Raw genomic sequence first — 19,466 nt, forward strand, 5'->3', positions numbered from 1 at the left:
AGCACTGTGCCAGAACTATACCAGAGTGCCCCATCATTTGCCAGAACTTGGACAAACTATGGCACTGGTGCACCAGAACTATGGCAGGATATGCCAGCACTGTGCCAGAACTAGACCAGAATGTCCCATCATTTGCCAGAACTTGGACAAACTATGCCAGTGGTGCACCAGAAGTATGGCAGGATATGCCAGCACTGTGCCAGAACTAGACCAGAATTACCCATCATTTGCCATAACTTGGACAAACGATGCCACTGATGCACCAGAAGTATGGCAGGATATGCCAGCACTGTGCCAGAACTATACCAGAATTACCCATCATTTGCCAGAACTTGGACAAACGATGCCACTGATGCGCCAGAAGTATGGCAGGATATGCCAGCACTGTGCCAGAACTATACCAGAATGCCCCAACATTTGCCAGAACTTGGACAAACTATGCCACTGGTGCATCAGAAGTATGGCAGGATATGCCAGCACTGTGCCAGAACGCCCCATCATTTGCCAGAACTTGGACAAACTATGCCACTAGTGCACCAGAACTATGGCAGGATATGCCAGCACTGTGCCAGAACTGTACCAGAACTGTACCAGAATGTCCCATCATTTGCCAGAACTTGGACAAACTATGCCACTAGTGCACCAGAACTATGGCAGGATATGCCAGCACTGTGCCAGAACGATACCAGAATGTCCCATCATTTGCCAGAACTTGGACAAACTAATCCACTGGTGCACCAGAAGTATGGCCGGATATGCCAGCACTGTGCCAGAACTACACCAGAATGCCCCATCATTTGCCAGAACTTGGACAAACTAAGCCACTGGTGCACCAGAACTATGGCAGGATATGCCAGCACAGTGCCAGAACTGTACCAGAATGTCCCATCATTTGCCAGAACTTGGACAAACTATGCCACTGGTGCACCAGAACTATGGCAGGATATGCCAGCACTGTGCCAGAACTAGACCAGAATGGCCCATCATTTTCCAGAACTTGGACACACTTTGACACTGGTGCACCAGCACTATGGACGGATATGACAGCACTGTGCCAGAACTATACCAGAGTGCCCCATCATTTGCCAGAACTTGGACAAACTATGCCACTGGTGCACCAGAACTATGGCAGGATATGCCAGCACTGTGCCAGAACTAGACCAGAATGTCCCATCATTTGCCAGAACTTGGACAAACTATGCCACTGGTGCACCAGAAGTATGACAGGATATGCCAGCACTGTGCCAGAACTATACCAGAATTACCCATCATTTGCCAGAACTTGGACAAACGATGCCACTGATGCGCTTGAAGTATGGCAGGATATGCCAGCACTGTGCCAGAACTATACCAGAATGCCCCATCATTTGCCAGAACTTGGACAAACTATGACACTGGTGCACCAGACGTATGGCAGGATATGCCAGCACTGTGCCAGAACGCCCCATCATTTGCCAGAACTTGGACAAACTATGCCACTAGTGCACCAGAACTATGGCAGGATATGCCAGCACTGTGCCAGAACTGTACCAGAATGTCCCATCATTTGCCAGAACTTGGACAAACTATGCCACTGGTGCACCAGAACTATGGCAGGATATGCCAGCACTGTGCCAGAACTATACCAGACTGTCCCACCATTTGCCAGAACTTGGACAAACTATGCCACAGGTGCACCAGAAGTATGGCCGGATATGCCAGCACTGTGCCAGAACGATACCAGAATGTCCCATCATTTGCCAGAACTTGGACAAACTATGCCACTGGTGCACCAGAACTATGGCAGGATATGCCAGCACTGTGCCAGAACTAGACCAGAATGCCCCATCATTTGACAGAACTTGGACACACTATGCCACTGGCGCACCAGAACTATGGCAGGATATGCCAGCACTGTGCCAGAACTAGACCAGAATGCCCCATCATTTGCCAGAACTTGGACACACTATGCCACTGGTGCACCAGAACTATGGGAACATATTCTCCCACTGTGCTTGAAGAGCTGAGAAGGGGGCAATAGGGTGGGGGTCCGGCCATGCAGGAAACACTCACTTTTATAAACAAAACCTTCCTGGACTTTTCATTTACAGGAGTATAGGAAGTGCACGGGAAATTGATCCAAGTGACAGATTCATCCGAAGGCTACACGGGCTGGAAAGCGCCAGGACCCTGATGAGCAGGTGCCCGTGTTTCTGACTGCACAGCGCCAGGGTGATGCTACTCTGACTGAAACACAGACATGCAGATACAAGGAAGAGAACAAGGCGTGCACTTTACCGCGCTAGGAAGAAGGCACCGGCGTCTGCATCCCGTGCTCGGCTCCCAGCAGGTGAGCGCCTGCCGGCGATTCCACGGATCCTTCCTGCAGCATCCGCGAAGCAGCTCTCGATCTCCCGGCCAGCTGCGAAGAGGCAGCGCCGCGCCTTCTACAGCGGTGGGGAAGGAAGCACGGCCCAGCCACTGCCCTCCCCCAGCAGGGCGCGCTGCGTGCGGTTAAAATGGGCAGGGTGGGAGAAGGGGGAAGTGTGGGGAATATGATATTACCAAGAGATGTTTCCAAAACAAGGCTTTGCCGGGTGCGCAAACACACACACACACACACAACCGCAGCTTCTCCCTGTCCCACCGAGGGCACGGAGCAGAACCGGGAGCCCACCCGGATCCATGCGGCCTAAGTGATCACAGATAAACACTGCAGCTTCCCCTGGACCCGGCAAGGGAAGGCTTCACTCAACAAGGGGGCATTTTCTTTCAAGCTTCTCGATTGTCGCAGAACAGCAAAAAGAATTGACTCTTTTTGTCTCCCGAAGAGGTTGAAGCCAGCATTTGTCTCAACATACTCTCGCTGCCTTTGTACTGGGCACAGGCTCCTTCGCTAGGTAACGTGGCATACGAGAGACAGGGTCGGACTGGGGCATACAGGTGTGTCGGGTGCCAATGAAAAAGTGTCCCACAGCTGCAAATGGCATAGCGGGGACAGCCACAGTTGCGCCTCCCCTCCACACCACAACCTTAGGTTTCATACACCACACCAGGGGTGTTGCTAGGTCTGGAAAATACCTGGGGCTATGCTAATGTCGGTGCTGTCGGGGCTCAGGGATAGCACGCCTTTTGGTTGTAGCTCCTGCGATGGTATCCGGGGCTGGAGCCCCTTAAACACCCCCACCTAGCAAAGCCTCTGCACCACACCAGTCATACTGGACCCAAAACGTGTCTCCGCACCAGGGCTGTCAGAAGATGTGGTGAGGCCCAGGGCAAAACATTTGGTCAGGCCCTCTTACAATGTTTTGCACTCGGCCAGTGGCGGCACATCCGCAAGGAGACTCGAGAAATCTCCCCTTGAGTTTGTGCGCAGGATCCCAAATATGGTTTATTACTCCAACTCCAAATCAACTACAGCAAAGTTAGATTTCTCTACTGAAGAAAGGTTCATGCCAGGCTAACCTTTTTATCATATGAATAAATATATATAAGATGGCATGAACTCTCCACTGCGCCACCTCCAATTCTCTGAGGGCCAGTCACTTTTCCAAGCAAAGAGTTGAGGGCAGACCTCTTTCTTCGGCTGGGGCCTCCCTCTGGAAACAGCCTCCCTGCCTCGCTGAAACTTGAGGAGAACCATCCCCGGTTCCGGAAGCACCTCAAGACCTGTCTCTTTGCTTCTGCCTTCTCTCTTCCTCTCCCTTGCTGATCACCTGCCTGATACATGCACTGGTCACCTGGTCAAGCTCTGAATTCGGGCCCAGATCCCTGCCTGACCTGTTGTAATCCTGCACAGCCTCTTGGCTCCCCTGCACTTGTGGTCTGTATCTGTAACCCTACAGTCCTCGCTCTTGCACTTATTCTCCACCCGTTGGCTGCACTTATGTGTACCCACACTTGCCACCCATTGGCTGCACTCTTGTTTCTCCTTTGTTCCTGCACTTCTGCATCCTACCCCACCCTCGGCACTTCTCCCCTCCCCGCTTCCCTGCTCTTGCGTGATCTGAATGACACAAGGCCTAGTAAGATCTGGGTTTTGTCCTACTCTTTTGTTTCTCTCTCCTTGCCTTGTCGCGCCTAGAAACACTTGTGTACAGGCACGTTATAAATGCCATATCATATCATTGAGGAGCACCCTGCCCCTGTGTGCGCATTAAAACACACATCATACACAGTGACAAATGATGTACAGTGGAGGCTGGTACATTTCTGAACTTAAGAGGCTTAAATGTTTGTGCCAATTAGGCAGGATCAACAGAGCACAATGAGGGAGCCCACACCAAACAAGGGTTGCTTGAGGGGAGTTCTCACTCCCAAGAAAATGTTTGAAACATTGGGTTAAAAGTATCCATTTTACAGCACTTTCTTTGCAAAATTGGGTAGAAATCCATACAGTTTGCAATTGGTTTTGTATTGAAGCACATGGAAATTCCCAATAGTTGCAAATCACAAATTGTGCATAGGAACATTTTCCAATACATTTCATGCCGCCTTCCCACGCGAGATATGCTAGCATAAAAATATATTCATGCTGGTTGTTCTAATTATGTCGATGCAGGCTGCATCAATATATGCCATTATTACCAGGTACAGACTCCCAGCCAGTAAAAATGCCATGCCACAGAAAGTATATCCAGGCTGACTGTGCACCATAAGTGTTATTACTGGCTAGATTGGCCTACATTCAATGTGGGCCAATTTAGCTAAATAGTATGTTTTCTTTAACCTTGATGCATGGTCCTGTGCATCAAGGGTAAAGCAAAAAGAGCACTGGCAATGCTAACAGTTTGGGAATTCGTGTAGGCATGGGAAAGTCACTTCTTTATTGGTATTAGCTGGCCATTGATAGTGCCAGTGCAAAATGGTTTGAGTACCTGAGCAGCTAATAGCAGTGCCCGGTAAATGCCTAATACTTATACACAAGCCAAAACTGTTTGCTTTGCCAATGCTTATTTTTAAAAGAACTTCAGCGAAAAGACATGCAGGGTGTTTTTAAATTGAGTGGCCAAAGGCAAACCTGATTAAGACATTTTTATTACACCAGTTACGTGTTTAAAACTCCAATGAAGTCATGAACTCTCAGAAGACTCCTTTGAGGAAACACTTGCAGGCACATTGAGGGCAATGTTTGATGGCAAGGCATGTTTAAAGCTAGCTCAAAGAGTTCCAGTGAGGAGGTGTTTTGGGTGGGGAGGGCAGGAACTGGGTGAGAATTGCCATAGGGGTTAGCATGGCCATAAGAAGTCATTTCACTGTTAGCACCTGTATTCATATCCATACATGTTTAGGTAATTGAAATCGTGATGTGGGCTTAGCACTTGCATGCTAGGGGAGTGATTAGAAGGGAAGTGGTGACATGAGATATCTCATTCTCACAGCAGTCCTTAAGTGTGACGTTTCAGAAATGAAGGCAAGAGGTAGCTGCTTGTAACAATGAAGCTTCACCAGAATAGTCTCATTCGAAATGTGGAAAGATGTTAGGTGCTCCCACACAAGGAAGTTTGTCCCTTCCTCACAGCCTCTGACGTTAGCGCCTCTCCCAACATTTGAAGTGTTAGTCCCCTTTCCCCCCTGACATGTTAGCCTAGGTGCACCTCTGATGCCATGAACCCACCCCTTAATGAAGTGGCCCCCAGGGCGGCTTCATTTAGGGGTGATGCTGAACACACACTTACAAAAAACACTTTCACCCATGCATTCATCCACCAGTTGCACCACTCCATACATGCATGTATACATAAAACCAAACACAGCATTGACACAAACACCAACATGCACTCATGCATTCATACATACACATATACATACTAATTTAATTTAAATACACATATACACTTTTAATTGAAAATAAAAACACTTAACTTACCTCCATGCACCCTTAAAAAGCATCCACGCAGCCGACACGTAGACATGCTGCCTGACAAGAGAGAACTCCTCTCCTGTCAGTCAGCGTGATCACGCTGACAACATGAACACACTGACTGACAAGAGAGAATTCCTCTCCCATCAGTCAGCATTGTCACGCTGACAACATGAATACACTGATTGGCAAAGAGACAACTCCTCTCCTGTCAGTCAGCGTGATCACGCTGAGCAACGTGAACACATTGACTGACAGGAGAGGAGTCTCTCTTGTCATTCAGCATGTCCACGTTGTCACCTGAATAACGGAGGCAGCAGAGCTCACTTCTGAGCCCTGCTGTCTCCCATTATTTTGCTGTTTGTTGCAGAGCCAAACGGCTTCGCAACAAACAGAAAAATCATTGCAGGGGCAGAGAGGAGACAGCACAGTCCCCCGTGTGAATAAAGGACACGGGAGACTGTGCTGCCTTCCACTTAGGAGAGGGGGTCGCGAGGCCCCCCGCAGGTGAGAGGCCCGGGGCAGTTTGCCCCCCTGCACCCTCTCATGACGGCCCGGAGCACCCGCCACCTCCCCAAGACCCCCTTGTGGTTTCTCCGGAAATAAATTCTGGGTGGGTGTCCTCACTCAGGGCAGTGCCCGCTTACCGCTGTCCTGACGGCACGTTTGTCTAGCAATTGATTCCTTTTGTGACAGACTGTATGAATAGTACCCGAGGGGGAGTTTTTTTTATTGAAATGTGATGCAAATGTGCATTTTAAAAATATGTGTTCAGAAACACTGGTCAAAACTACTAGCTGCAGAGTGAAGTAACTCACCAAACTGGCCCAAAAAAAGTGGCCCACTTTGACCAAAAAAACAGGCCCACACCAGCATTTTGCGTTTTTGTTTTGGCATTACTCGATTGCCCTATAGGCCAGTCAGAGCCTGACGACTGATGGAATATGTACAAGTGGCGCAATAGGTCAATATATTGGTTTTATTGTATGTGGGATTATCTGTAGTGCTGGGTTCAACATCACGAAGGTGTCTCACAGGGGAAATGCTGACATATATTGTGGGCCCTGGCATTATGAAAAAGTTATGAAATGCTCCTTTGAACTGTCAGTGAACTAGTATGTATTGGATTCTTTGTATGTATTACCCTAATGAACCGACTGCAATATGTATGGCTTTTTACCCTATTTCTCTTCCAACTTGTGCTGTAAAAGGTTCCTTTTCACCCACCTGCACGGCCATACATTACCTAGGGGTCCTTCACTACATTCCATCAATCCATCTAAATTGAGGGACATATCAATGCCCCTCACTGAAAATGACCCCAACTACCACACACCTTGAATCTGTTGGAATGTCAGTGCCCCCTCAGGAGTCACCCACCCCAGCAACACATTCTGCCTTTGACACTGTCTGGGTAGGATATGATAGTGTCAACAACATTCACACTAAGACCTAACTGCTGGAATTATGAGCAGCCGAGAGCCACCTATCACTCCCCCCACAATTTCACAAATTCAAAGAGTAGAAACAGGGAGCATGAGCTGCTGGTGAAAACCCTTCCTGCATCATGTTGTGTTCCAGTATTTTGTTAAGTTAGCACACATGCCATCATGCTAGTACTCTTCTACGCGTTCATGCACGCTTGAACGTAGTGGCTGCTGCACCGTAAGCAGTGGAGTCCCAGGAAATGGCCTGCTGTTGGCTTTGCACTTCTGTTCTCACGCTCACTCTTTCAGATATCCTGACACTCTCATTGTTTTGCCCATTCCTATGCTCCTTGATTCATGCTTACACGCTTATTCAATAATCAGTCAATCAATATCACACACATGCATGGATCTGTACATGCCTCAAACTAGCATATGCCCTTGAACTTTCTTCATTTATCCAGGTTCAAAATCTTTCATTCACCCCTCCAGCGGCGTAGCCTTACCCTTTCATCTGTCCTCTTAATCATTCATTCACCCCTCCAGCGGCGTAGCCTTACCCTTTCATCTGTCCTCTTAATCATTCATTCACCCCTCCAGCGGCGTAGCCTTACCCTTTCATCTGTCCTCTTAATCATTCATTCACCCCTCCAGCGGCGTAGCCTTACCCTTTCATCTGTCCTCTTAATCATTCATTCACCCCTCCAGCGGCGTAGCCTTACCCTTTCATCTGTCCTCTTAATCATTCATTCACCCCTCCAGCGGCGTAGCCTTACCCTTTCATCTGTCCTCTTAATCATTCATTCACCCCTCATCTTTTGCGCACATTTACTTCTTCTTACTGCGATTGTGGTATCAGCTCAATGGCACACCGACATTATCCGACCGCTCACATACCCCCTTGAACCGATAGATGTTTACTTACTTCAGATCTTCTAAACATCCCGTTGCCCCCTCCAACCACCAATTTTTTATATCCGATTTGTATAACATCATTATCTTTGTATGAACAACATGATGCAATTAATTACTATTCACACGTACTGTATTGCCTGAACTGCTTTGCATCGTAGCCACCTGTATATCTTCTGTTCACCTGAGTTTTGCATTGTCAGCACACCCTCTAACGTGTACGACAGAACAATTTACCTTAGCACTGCCATGTACTAATCAGTATACTAATGAACTTGCACCAAGGGTACTACTTCCGTATTCTCCTCCTTCTTACAGCTACGAACATGGTATATGTTTCCTCACCTAATATACTTTAGTGTCCAATTAGCATGGTATTTGCGGCAGCTACATAGCCCCCTACGTATGCCTACCTACTCTTGATCAAAATGAGGTATTTCCAGAGGCAATCACGATCACCTATAGGTGCACCCCGATACAACCATGACCTGTATAGTACTTAAAGGTACAGACCCAAGGGTCAACCGTGCTTTTGCCCATATCACCTCGCCCTTCTCATTTGATACAACCTTTTAACTTCCTACCTGCCATGCACATGCATAACAACACCACCTTGCTCCCACCAGACTATACCGCTAACAATACATCTCCTCTCACGCCCTCCCAATGGATACACAAATTTGCCACTCGGCCTACGCCCAATATACCCTGCCCTCTTTGATTAAGAAATACCAGATTTAGGTCAAGAGGTACACATAGGCCTACAACTGATACCTCTCTCTACAAGAAGAATAATGACAAGAGTGCCCATCAGATCCATAAGCAACCCAATCATTAAGACCCATATACACACCAAGAGACAGTTTGACCCCCATCCCACCACCAGTGGTAATAATGCCCGTATTGATCACAATTCACAGGCACTCTACAATAAATTACCAGTTACCATCCCTACTCAGACTAAAATTCATACCCCCAAAAAAAGAGCCACCACCTCTCAAGTGTGCCCTCATCAATGCAAGATCCATAACAGCACATGCATTGGATATCGCCGATCTGATCCTAACCAACAAACTGGATATACTAGTAGTCTCTGAAACATGATTGCATACAGCAGCAGGTCTAGCTCTGTCACTAGCAATTCCAGACTACTATATTATACTAAGAACAGACAGAGAGAACGCAGGAGGAGGAGGAGGACTAGCACTTATCGCTAGGAAACAACTGGGGGGTAAGAAAAACAGCAACCCACCAATCATTCTCCTCAGGGGAACTCCTATCTCTGAAACTCCTGCTCACAGCCAAAACAATCCTAACTATACACCTCCTATACAGACCACCGGGACCAGTTTCTTCCCTTGATGAAGAAATCACCCAACTCCTTACCCACAATGTCAAACCAGGCTCCAAAATCTACTTCTGGGAGACCTTAATCTAGGACTGAATGACCCCAGAGATAATAATGCCATGGCCCTGGCCATAACGATATCTGACCTAGGCTTCCTCAATCGTGTCACCGAACCAACCCACAACAAAGGTCGCACCGTGGATTGGATAGTAGATCTCAATTGTAACACTGAGTTCCTAACAAACACTCCTTGCACATGGTCAGATCACCACATGATCACCTTCACCATCCAAGGCAACCTAACCTACACTGTGAGTACATGATGGCTTCTCCAGCCCTCACAAGGAATAAATTAAGTATCACCGCAGAAAGCATGCTACCTCTACTCAACCCTATCATTTATGCTGCCAATTCGGACATTCTACCACCTACAGCTTTGGTGGAATTATACAACCAAACTCTCTCCCAAGCCATAGACAAGGTGGCCCCCCTTAAAATGTGGAAACCCAAACAGGCAGCTCATCTAAATAATTGGTTCACCACCAATCTAAAAAAGCTACGTAAGATTAAGAGAACAGCAGAAACCACTTGGAAGAAACATCCTTCTTCACTTAACAAAGATACATTTGTAATAGCTTCTAACAATAACAAAAACGCTACACTCCATACCAAAAGTGACATCTATAATGCAATGATCAGTAATGCCAAATCAGGAACAAAAGAATTATTCACAATTCTTAGAGAATTAGAAACTCCAGTGACCCCCCAAGATCACTGCACAAAAGACTCTGAGTGGTGCACTAATATTCAAAAGGCACTACTGGACAAAATCTCGCTCCTTCAAACCAAAATTGATGCTAAAAAGAGCACCCTCTGCCCAGACTCTCCACTCGTCGAACACCCACACTCCATGATGAATGGCCCCCCTTCCAATATTCACCAATCTCAGTGACTGAAGTTACTAAAATCATAGAAGGCCTCAAACCTTCCAGATGTCAGGGAGACACATGTTGTGCCACACTTATCAAATATATTGGAGCAGAGCTCGCCCCATTCATCACCACATTTATAAACACCTCATTTAAAAATGGCATAGTACGTACCAATCTCAAGGATGCCTGGGTTCGTCCACTCATTAAGAAAGCTACACTAGACCCAAACATACCTAGCAATTACCGCCCCATAACCACAATACCCTTCCTTTGGAACATTTTGGAAAGAGCAGCCTACCTGCAAATCAAAAATTATCTTAAATCTAACAATATACTAGGCCTTCACCAGTCATGCTTTAGACCAGGTCACGGCACAGAAACTGCACTCATCAAACTTAAAAACCAAATTGATGAGTTAAAGGATGAAGGTAACCTAGCCCTACTTCTCCTTCTAGATTTATCAACTGCCTTTGACCTGGTCAATCACAATATCCTATGTAAACATCTGACCTCAGCGGCACATTTTTCCTCTCTAATAGGACAATGAGAGTATTCTCCCAAACAGCTATGGCCGACGCAGCACCTGTCCTATGTGGAGTTCCACAAGGATCCTGCATCCCTCTTACTTTGTATAATATTTTTACAAAGCCACTATTTGACTACCTCGACAGCTTGGGTGACATCTACACTAACTATGCAGATGACACCCAGATACTCATTCCCCTCACAGGGTGTTATGAATCTGACTCCAAGATCCTGAATTATATATATCAGGTTATCGAGGCTTGGATGGCCACCCATGGACTTTGTCTCATTGATGAAAAAGCGGAGCTATTATTGATTAGATCATAAAATCGCCTAAATACATTGCCCGAACAATTCAAATCCTTTCTTATTGACAACACTCCTATCAAAGTTTCTAAAGAGGTAAAAACCCTGGGCATCTACTTGGACGCAACACGCTCTCTTACAAAACAAATCAATTCCATAGCTTCCTCAGTTGCGTCCACAGCTAAACCTATCACAGACTGTAGGCCTTTTCTCTCCCCAACCAGTTGTATCACATTGGCCAGAGCCCTGATACTATCAAGATTGGATTACTGTAATGCCTTATACATCGGTACAAGTTGCTTTAACCTTAACAAATTACAAGTACTACAGAATAACGCACTAAGAGCTGCGCTCAACTTCCCCAAAGCCAACCACATTACTAGCACCAGTCAAATGGTTCACTGACTATCAATCAAAAACAGAAAAGCCTTTAAAAAACTATCTTTAATGCACAAATGTCTGGCTATCAAAGCCCTGAAATATATAAACTGTAATTCATCAAGACCCAATCAACTAGACCTACCAGAACCACCCAGGTAAACCAAATACAGGTACCAATATACACACTAGAAAGAACATGGGGCAAAACCTTCCCAATCTCAGCATCCAAACATTGGAACTCTCTGCCACCCATTTGAAATGAGACTACCTGCTGGACCTTCCGTAAAAAACGAAAATCCTGGCTATTTGCACATGAATAGTTCATTATCCTAGTACCAGATTAGCATCCTGAGCATACCACATACATCTCAACATCAATATCCCCCTCTATAGTTCACTCTTCTGCTGTACACTCTTATGCTAGTTTCCACGGTAAACTACTGTAATTAAGTTGTAACATTATGTTCTTACTCATCGAATTGTAAATGTAAATATTTCAACACTGTAAATGATGACTGAATGTACCTGTTTCAAGTTAATTTGAAACTACCTATCCTGCAATGATAACATATACATCCTATGTTAAGTTAACTTGTAACTACCTGTTCTGCAATGTTAACCTGTATAAAGTGCGCCCACATAAGTTTGGGTTAGGAGCGCTATATAATAAATAAATAAATAAATGTATCCACCAGTCCTCACATTCATATTAATTTATCTACCCCCTCTGCACCATTTCTCTACTCTCTCTCTGCTTTATCCGACATATCCCCAGTCATCACTGAACCCCAGCCAGAGATCTCCTCCCATGTGCCCAGGGGACGGGAGCTGCTACCTGGTCCTGACCCTGGCAGTGGTATTATTAGGGAGGATCACATGGGAGGAGATGGCTGACGGGGGAAGCTGGTGACCCCATTAGGAGCGACGCATTATTCCTCCCTTCCCAGAGGAGAAGACCCATAATTTCTAAACTCTTAAAGGGTAGTTATCACTATACAAATCCCTCCCGTTGTAAAGCCCAAACCTCCCCCTGCGAAACATTCTAGGCAGAATACCATTTACACCTCACATATACATAACACACAAACAACATCTCCTGTCTCTGATGTTTTTGTGCTAACCCACAATTCTAAACATAATCATCTCAGAAGTTCTATAAATCCTATGGACTCAATTTCTATAAAGCCTCTAGTACTGAGACGAGGAAGAGGAAGAATGAGTTAATATGGATCAAAGGAAACACTAAGCTGAACATGCGGGCTAGTTGTTGTAATGAGGCCCAAGAGTGTGGGACATTTACAAATGGTGTTCGCATTGAGAGAAGCTGAACGGAAGAAGACGGAAGCATAACAGAGGAAGATGGCTGCAGCAGGGGAATGGACTGTGCTGAAGAAGACAGGTGCTGTCAGACTGCCATTGGCAAGCAGTTCCTAGCGGCATTGTGCGAAACCGCAGACACCGTGGAAGAACCGCTGGGGAACCAGCAATAACAGCAAAGCTATCAGGAGCGCGGTTGTTTTCAGAAGTAGCAGGCTTACCGGTGGGTCAACGCAGAGCTGACAGGAGGACTGAGAGAAGATCTGCAGAGCGGGAGACACTGTCCCAGAGTAAAAGCTTCACTGCAGCAACGTGACCCTACCAGACACTGGTGAGTCTGCCCAGAGATGTTGGGGACACTGGGGCATACTGACAGGAATGTGAGCCATTAAGAACTTATTTGGAATACCGACCATGTAGAATACAAGACAGAAGTTGCCCAAATCCTCATGTATTAGATGTCAATATGGGAAAGGCTGGAGCAAGTATTGCAGTGAACACCTCTCTCCAGCTATTTCTCCTTTTGGTGCTGCACCCGATAGACTACACCTAAGTCCAACAATACATTCTGTCCAATTGCACACACAGCTCCTCCACCTTTTCATTCTCATGCCTTCCTAAGCATCTTATCTATCCTCTGCACTCATCCCAACTATTTACTGCATATTCTATCATACAACTCCTTTGCCTGTCTGACAGGCAACACACTTCAACACCATAACCAATTACAGGAGGCACTGTACAATGAGACAGAGCGTGTCTGTTTCTGTGCGTGGGGTCTGCAGATTGGCCGAAGGCCTGCTTATATCTCTACAGGGCTTCAAGTTATCGGATGTTATGTTATGTCATTTTACACTGCACACTGCTGCCATTTGAATGATCTCTAGGCGCTCACATGGCTCTGTAAGAAAAGTGGGTAGAGTTGGTTAGCGAGGGAGAGAGGAATAGGATAGAGGTTGTGCTCATCTGTTGATGTGTGCAGAACCAGAAGAAACTGGCATCTGTGTGTGAGAGCTTTCTAGGTGTTCTTTGTTATGTGTACTATGTTTGTTGTGTCTGTAAGGGTGGCATCCAATATCTTAGTTGTTTGTTGTCTGTGGGTACTGGGTCTGTAGTATGATCAGAGAGGGGTCTGCTGTTTGTGTGTTTTTGGTGGGTTATTTCACTAGCCCACTGTGTGTGTGTTGTACATGAGAGGTCTCAGGGTGTTGAAAAGAGAAAGGGGTTGGTTAGTTGGTTTTGGGTGATCACCCAGTGTTGAGTAGTGTTATTGTTGGTTCTTCATTCTCTATTGTCCCGTGTTTTCTTTGGTCCAGGTTCATGGCTTGTAGAGGTGCATGAGTAAACTAAATCGAAACAACTAAATCAGTACAATTCTACTGTGGCTAAATTCAAACATAGCGTTAAGTAACTCAGCACAATTCAAGTGTGATTACATTTTTAAAATAGCAGGAGACCGAGTTTGTACAGTTCTACTGTGGCTAAATTCAAATGTGGCAGGAAAAAACAATTTAGTACAATTCTAGTGTGGCTAAATTCTAAAGTGGCGTTAACAAAATCAGTACAATTCTAGTGTGGCTAAATTCAAAAGCAGCGTTCATTGTCTCATAATGAATACATTCAATACATTTTCTGGAATTAATACAATTCTAGTGTGGCTAAATTCAAAAGCAGAGTTAACTAAATCATTACAATTCTAGTGTGTCTAAATTCAAAGCAGTGGGAGCCAATTTAGTACAATTCTAGTGTGGCTACATTCAAAAGCAGCGTTAAATAAATCTGTACCATTCTAGTGTGGCTAAATGCAAACCTGGCGTTAACTAAATCAGAACAATTTTAGTGTGGCTGAATTAAAAAGCAGAGGGGAACCAAGTTTGCACAGTTCTAGTGTGGCTAAATTCAAAAGCAGTGAGAAAACCAAGGTAGTTTTAGAAGTGTAATAATTCTAGTGTGGCTAAATGCAAAAGTGACGTTAACTAAATCAGTACAGTTTTAGTGTGCTAAATTCAAAAGGAACGTTAACTAAATCATTTCAATTCTAGTGTTGCTAAGTTCAAAAGCGGTATCCAAATTGGTTCAAATTATGTTGTGATTTCCCTTACCTTCTTTTCTGTAGTCCTCAGGATAGGGAGGGGCTGCAGGACAGGACGCCAAGTGAACAGGAATAGCCCTTATCCACTACCCTTTTACCGGCTGCCTGGGTAAGGCTGCCCTGGGAGGGTCCAGTAAGCACAAATCATAGTTTGGGGGCAAGGTGTGAGGAGGGTCTCGGGATGTGAATGGGAATTGGGAGTGGGGTCTTTTGTTTCTTTTTTCTCTCTTTTTAAGAGTTACATTCGTTAAAGTTATGGGATAAGGAGTTAATTGATTAAAATGAAGGGTAGGGTGTCAGAATGAATTCATTAAATTTAGGGCAGAGGGGTCGAAGTTATTAATTAAAGGGCAGAGGGGTGGGAATTAATTAAATTAAGGGCAGGAGTGTCTACATTATTTCATTACAATAAGGGCAGAGAAGGTCAGAATTAAATACTTAAATTAAGGGCAGGGGTGTGGATAAATTAATTAAGCTTAATGGAATTAGCCGGGGAAAAATTAAGTTTATGGGGAGAGGGTTTGTTGGGGGTACAGGCTGCCTATACTTACCTGCTGTTTGATGTGCAGGGGTCTACTTGGCGAGAAGACAGGAAGTGAAGTGGCTTCCTCTTGCCTTGTTGGGCTGATTTTGTTTCTTACCCCTTGGTGTTAGTGGTAGGGTCTCATGACCACCAGCAGCACCAATCAGGGTTTGGGGAAAGTTTGGGGAGCGTCTTGGGATGGGGACGCTAATCAGGAGCAGGGTCATTTTTATTTTTTGTCTCTGTTTTTTGAAGGGTTAAATTCGATAAAGTTACAGGATAAGGGGTTAATTGATTAAAATGAAGGGTGGGGTCAGTATTAATTAATGAAATTAAGGGCAGGGAGTCAGAATTCATTAAATGAAGGACAGATAGGTCGGAATTAATTAATTCAATTAAGGGCAGGGGGCAGTAGGCTGGGTAGGTTTGAAATATGGTTTCAGGCGCGCTCTTATCATGGGCCATTTCCTTGCGTGCTGAAGGACTAATCCTTTAATGTCTGGAGGCAGTGAAAGAAGTTATATCAGCACAGTAACATCCCAGCTTCACTAATCACTACAGAGTACTGCTCAAAGGAAAATCATAGTTTTGTTACAATATGCCTCCTTCCTTTTTTGTCCTTGAGAAGACACGCTCTATTATTTTTTCTCAATTTTTTTTAACAAAGTCAAAGGTAGATATTTCAGTTTTTGTGGCATGGGCTGGAATAGTGAGCATGGAGCTATAGGCCTCTTATTTTGGTAGAGGAATCTGGCAGAGGAATCTGTGTCCTTGTGACACAGAGACTGCTGCAGCACGCACACTAACCGCTATGCTACCTTACTAAGATAGGTATTTCGAACTGCAGGGTGCAAGCATGGCCCTGGCCCAGCAGCAGTCACTGTAGCACCCTGAGCTATCTTAGACCGATTGGAACCTGCAGTAACCCATTTTGGTTTGATTTTCTTTTCTTATATGCATATGAGTCGTTTAACTACTGATTAATAAAAAGATGTTAATAAAAATGTTTCCCTTTCATGACAAATAAAATAAACTCAACTGCTTCTGTTAGCTGCAACTGCTTTTGTAACATATGGTACCCTTCTTACAAAGATTCCTTAGTTACTTATGCTTAATAGGCCATGCCCAGAAATAATTATAGTTTCATCCTGTTTTAGTCCCTCTGCCAGGCCCCTGTGGTTTTTCCTCCCACTGTAAGTGTCGTTGGTTGTCAGGAATTTCAAGAGCCACTCTCCAAATGGTGTAGGCACCTCCCTCATGTTGTGTTCCGCCACAGTTTTCGTCAAGGACTGTGTAAGTGCACTTCTTGCTGTGACATTAATGTCTCTTAATTAAAATATGTTTGCCAGCAGGTGCTTTCTACCACCAGCAGCGGCCAAAACTAAAATAGACTGCCAGTGACAAGCACACAGAGGAAATGCATTGGGCAGAATGCATCAAACCAACGAGCAACACACTAAAGCCGCCACAGGGCATCAATCCAATGACCAACACACTAAAGCCACCACAGGGCATCAAACCAACGACCAACACATTAAAGCCGCCACAGGGCATCAAACCAACGACCAACACACTAAAGCAGCCACAGGGCATAAAACCAAAGACCAACACACTAAAGCTGCCACAGGGCATCAAACCAACGACCAACACACTAAAGCCGGCACAGGGCATCAAACCAACGACCAACAGACTAAAGCCGACACAGGGCATAAAACCAACACCCAACACACTAAAGCCGGCACAGGGCATAAAACCAACGACCAACAGAATAAAGCCCACACAGGGCATCAAACCAACGACCAACAGACTAAAGCCGCCACAGGGAATAAAACCAACGACCAACACACTAAAGCTGCCACAGGGTATCAAACCAATGAACAACACACTAAAGCCGCCACAGGGAATCAAACCAACGACCAACATGCTAAAGCCGCCACAGGGCATCAAACCAACGACCAACACACTAAAGCTGTCACAGGGCATCAAACCAACGACCAACACACTAAAGCCGTCACAGGGCATCAAACCTACGAGCAACACACTAAAGCCGCCACAGGGCATCAAACCAATGACCAACACACTAAAGCCGCCACAGGGCATCAAACCAATGACCAACACACTAAAGCCACCACAGGGCACCAAACCAACGACCAACACACTAAAGCCGTCACAGGGCATCAAACCTACGAGCAACACACTAAAGCCGCCACAGGGCATCAAACCAATGACCAACACACTAAAGCCGCCACAGGGCATCAAACCAACGACCAACACACTAAAGCCGCCACAGGGCATCAAACCAATGACCAACACACTAAAGCCGCCACAGGGCATCAAACCAACGAGCAACACACTAAAGCTGCTCACAGGACATCAAACCAATGACCAACACACGAAAGCCGCCACAGGGCATCAAACCAACGAGCAACACACTAAAGCCGCCACAGGCCATCAACCCAACGACCAACACACTAACGCCGCCACAGGGCATCAAACCAATGACCAACACACTAAAGCCGCCACAAGCCATCAAACCAACGAGCAACACACTAAAGCCGCCGAAGACATCAAAACAATGACCAACACACTAAAGGCGCCACAGGGCATGAAACCAACGAGCAGCACACTAAAGCCGCCACAGGGCATCAACCAACGACAAACACACTAAAGCCGCCACAGGGCATCAAACCAACGACCAACACACTAAAGCCGCCACAGGGCATCAAAGCAACGTGCAACACACTAAAGCCGCCACAGGCCATCAAACCAACATCCAAGACACTAAAGCCGCCACACGGCATCAAACCAACGACCAACACACTAAAGCCACCACAGGGCATCAAAGCAACGACCAACACACTAAAGCTGCCACAGGCCATCAAACCAACAACCAACACACTAAAGCCGCCACAGGGCATCAAACCAACGGCCAACACACTAAAGCCGCCACAGAGCAGCAAACCAACGACCAACAAAATAAAGCCACCACAGGGTGAACATAGGCCCGGATCCGAACTTGGCACCTCACCCAGCCCCTGCAGCTGCTTGGGCCGAGTCAACCTGAGAGTGATCCGAAACCTCTGAAGCGGGCTTGCTTGCTGGGTACCGGAAATGGGAGAAATACTTCTCATGTTTAAGCGCCAAGTAAAGGCTTTCTTCCTGTCACTCACATTTGTTTACTCGGTTGTGTTGAGCCTAAGCTCTTGGAAATCGACTCCCGCAGAAGCTCCTGTACTACAACATCGAAGAGACTGGCACCACCCCAGGGCATGAATTTGATTTATTTCTCTTTCAAACATAAGTTGGCCCGTTTACTAAGATGACGACTACCCACCGCAATAGAGCAGGAATCAAGTGGTGCCGAATTAAGGCCCGGAATTCCCAGAAGCGTTTTATAATGGCGCAATCCCATTGGAAAACACTCTGTGAATCAGGCCCTAAATCTTGAGGCATCTTTGAGGTAAGACACCTGAAGCCCTATCACGGCAGACCGATCATCTTTCATGGGGACAGGATTTTGTATCGCCCGGTAAAGCTCATCCTCTGGAAGGATCGAGTTCATAAAGGAATATGTTCATGTGTAACAATGAAATGTCTGTTTTATTTGTTCAGCTACTGTTGAAAATGACATCAATAGTGCAGTGTTGTGTAATTTTGTACAATTTTGTATGTGCAAAGGTTGTATAACTATAGGCACAAATACGTTCTCCAGTAGCAGAGGCCTCGAATGTTGCCAAAGAATAAACAATCCAATGTGGGAAAGGTCCGAACGCACTTCTTTTATTTCCATGGAGGCCTTCGCGTTTCTCTGGCTGACGCAGACCAGCATCCCGTCTTCCGCTGTCATTACCGCTGTTTTAT

General features: G+C 45.8%; 1 protein-coding gene across 4 annotated transcripts in view; it reads right to left on the bottom strand.

Moving 5' to 3' along the window:
* Window positions 1–19,466, bottom strand: part of NHSL2 (NHS like 2) — a 1,544,548-nt gene that overhangs the window by 317,574 nt on the left and 1,207,508 nt on the right. The window contains exon 1 of one of the 4 annotated variants that reach the window (XM_069648642.1): window positions 2,278–2,431. The exons of the other annotated variants lie outside the window; for them this stretch is intronic. The gene's annotated coding sequence lies outside the window, so the exon portion shown is untranslated. Of the gene's footprint in view, window positions 1–2,277; window positions 2,432–19,466 lie in introns of those variants that run through there. 4 annotated transcript variants of the gene reach the window in all.

This window comes from Ambystoma mexicanum, chromosome 2q (assembly GCF_040938575.1).
Source record: "Ambystoma mexicanum isolate Mex_15411 chromosome 2q, UKY_AmexF1_1, whole genome shotgun sequence".
In the NCBI taxonomy this organism is placed as follows: domain Eukaryota; kingdom Metazoa; phylum Chordata; class Amphibia; order Caudata; family Ambystomatidae; genus Ambystoma; species Ambystoma mexicanum.